General features: G+C 34.6%; 1 protein-coding gene across 2 annotated transcripts in view; it reads right to left on the reverse strand.

Annotated features, from left to right (window-relative positions):
- znf469 (zinc finger protein 469) overlaps nucleotides 1-3,269 on the reverse strand; it is a 306,945-nt gene that overhangs the window by 131,561 nt on the left and 172,115 nt on the right. For both annotated transcript variants that reach the window (XM_015403769.1, XM_015403762.1), the window contains one exon: nucleotides 2,489-2,511. The gene's annotated coding sequence lies outside the window, so the exon portion shown is untranslated. The remainder of the gene's footprint in view (nucleotides 1-2,488; nucleotides 2,512-3,269) is intronic.

Below are 3,269 nucleotides of genomic sequence, written 5' to 3' on the forward strand. Positions count from 1 at the left end.
AAGGAGGGATTCTAAATCATCTTTCATCTAAAATGTATGGCTTTGCCTCAAATAGATGGGAATAATTATTCAAAGTTTGCAAAGGAATCCTTCAATACCGCACATTACCTCTAAATTACCCTTAACAGTAAATGAAAGGATAGCAGAGACACGGAGGCACCTTAATCCCACCTTGCTGTGCCATACCTCCTTAATGTGCTGTTAGTGCAAACTGTGCTGTGGCTGAGGTCCATAAAGTAAGACACTCCTTGCATATGTGGGATTTCATTTCAAGCTTATGCTCAAATACCATGGGGTCCTCAAAAGTCACTTTTAAATGTCCACAATGGATTTCTAGGTAAGATTCCAACCAACAAGGGGAGTGCAATTTTATTTGGCTAAATTAACCTACACCTTACAAGTAAAAGAACAACACATTTAAAGGTATTGTGGAGGATTTTTTTTTAAGACCCGCCCTCTCCACTTAAAAAAAAAAATGTGCGTGCAAGAGCATGCACGAGCCCATTTCTCCTTGTGCACGCGCTGTTTAAAATGTGCTGTTCTCATAGCTCATACAAGCTTACTGTAACCAGATGGACTTTATAACAAACTCGGTTAACGTGTCGTTCGGACAGATGATCACTGCTTCTTGCTCCGTTGGTCATGTAACTCCTCCACTGCATGGTGCCTGCACCATACTTGTTATAAGTCGCCACAGTCGGGTAGCGACAGCAAATCTCATAGTGCTTTGCATCACAAGTCTTGTGATGCATTATTGGTAGTGAGAGATTTTAGTATGTTTTCAAACTATATGACAAATTGCAAGACAAAAAGCAATCTGTACAGAATCAAGCTTTGATTTCAGCTAGATCACAGGAAACCAAGAAGCAACTGATATACAGAAAATAAGCAAAAAACACAACCACAATGGAAGACCACAGCTTGTATCACTTCAAAATCTTACCAAATCATGAGGGTTTTTTGCTGCTGTGTGATATTTAACCCACAGAATATTATATTTAGACTGAAAACTAGCCAACCAATAAGAGAACAATTTCTAGGGAGCTAATGTAGCACATTTTATGAGACAGAGTCTGCGGTGCTGTTAGGGATTCCGGCTAATATAAAAACATCAGGGGCCTTCCTGTTTTGTCTTCACTATGCAGTAAGAGCTTACAATCATTCAGGACAGAAACATTCTTCTTTTTGTTGTCTTAACCGAACCAATGAAAGGCTGATTCTCATGTCTGCATGGAATACACTTCTCCAAGGGGCCTCAATGAGGATATAAACTTTTACAAATAGAATGGAAAATTTTTATCATATGAGGTTTGGTTGGCAAAAACTAGCAATAGGAAGCCATTAGTTTTCAAGGTATTGAGAAACATAATGAAGCAAAAGTACAAATAAACACTACAAAAACAGGCAGATTGAGCACATCTGAAACCATTTTGTAGGGCTTAAACATAACAAGAGAGCTAAATTAACACAATCGAAGCAGCTATTATTGGACCAATTCTTAATAAATGGCTTATTTGTATTTAAAGGCGAAACAGGAAAAAGGAGTGTCTGAGTTCTCTCCTAATTTCATTCTGCTGTATTTGTACAAATGGCTGAATATATTTTTCCCTTTGCTGTTTAAAATTTCCATGTGAACAAATAAAGATCAAAAGATAGCTAATATGAGATATAAAAATGACCTTTTCATTTGTAAAAATAATTTTATTGTTCTTAGACAATATCTTATTTTTACTATAAAACAGATGTGATTTAAATAAATGTTATCAGATAACTCTTAACCAAATTAACAATACTGCTGATGTTTAATGAAGCATTTATCTATTGCTTGTATTGCTACAACTCTTTAGAGGGATCATTTAAATTATGACACAATCAAATACAATTAGATGTTAATTGTCCTTTGGCAATATCAAAGCAGAGAAAGCAACTAAATGAAAACAACCATAAAATGTATTTCTACACATAACTTTTGGCAAAAGAAAGAGCTGAAACAAGTAGGTATACACGAAAAAAATAACAGTATCTTTAGCTGAGTATTTTGTAATAAATTAAGTTGTTTAAGTGATTGTTTGTGTAATGTCATAATATGCTAAAAGACCATTTATATGTAATTACTGCACAAAGGAATATGAGCCTATCTGTTCAAAGCAACCAATGTTTCATTAAAATACACATAAATAGAAAACAAATAAGTTCCAAATGCCAAAATTTGACTATATCATCTTCTTAAATTAGGTCCATAACCAGAGAAACTTAACATCCTGAAAGTTAGATATGTAATTGGTAGAAAGGCAATGTTTGGTAATGGTACATTTATGTGTCCCAAGAGGCCACTTGTAAAACCCCTAAAGGTGTGCCATAAAACTGGGAGATAACTCCAGTGTATTAGTCCATCATTTGGAGATCAAGAATACAGAACATGTTTGTTTTAATCTATTGGGTATATAAGCAAACTAATGGTCAAATACAAAAATAAAAAGCAACTTACCCTCACCACCAAAGCCAGTGAGTCTATGAAACAAAAACAAAAAAATCTTAGAATTAATGAATTATTCTACAAGTACACATTTATAATACACACTGTCAGTAAAAGGATTTGATCTTATAAAGTATCACAGGCAAAGGCTGGAATGGATCTTCAATATGACATAACCAAAGAACTAGCACAGTTAGGTGTTTCCAACATGGGCAATTCTAAATTAGCCGAAGTTCTGATAGCCACATTTTTTAGAATGATAGTATATGGGGGGAAAAGCATGACTATAATCCCCCTTCTTTATGTGGCAGATGCTCTTCAAGTCATCACTTTATGCCACAGAAAAGTAAAGATCAGGGGGCCTTCTATTGCCTTCACACAAAGCAACGGAAATACTTATCTTAAATGAGAAACCTCTGAATGAGCTATTTAATATTTGAGTTTTGAGATACTGCATTAGGACTGGCAGATTGTTGTTTCACTTCCTTTTTAAAAAGGCTATCAGAAAGTTTGTTGAGACCATAGGAGCGAGCACAAATCTCTGCTTCCAATCAAAATGTATAAAAGGATACCAGAAATGTGTCAGCCTACTGGTCAAGCGTTAGTTTCAGGAGGAATAATGTGGGCTTGTCCTGGGCTGTGAAACATTTGATAAACTCTGTATCCTTGAAATTACAAGGATATATATATATATATATATATATATATATATATATATATATATATATATATATATATATATATATATATATCAGTGTGTGAGTGTGTGCGTGAATGGGTGATTGACTGAATG

This window comes from Cyprinodon variegatus, unplaced genomic scaffold, assembly GCF_000732505.1.
Source record: "Cyprinodon variegatus isolate N-32 unplaced genomic scaffold, C_variegatus-1.0 Scaffold35, whole genome shotgun sequence".
In the NCBI taxonomy this organism is placed as follows: domain Eukaryota; kingdom Metazoa; phylum Chordata; class Actinopteri; order Cyprinodontiformes; family Cyprinodontidae; genus Cyprinodon; species Cyprinodon variegatus.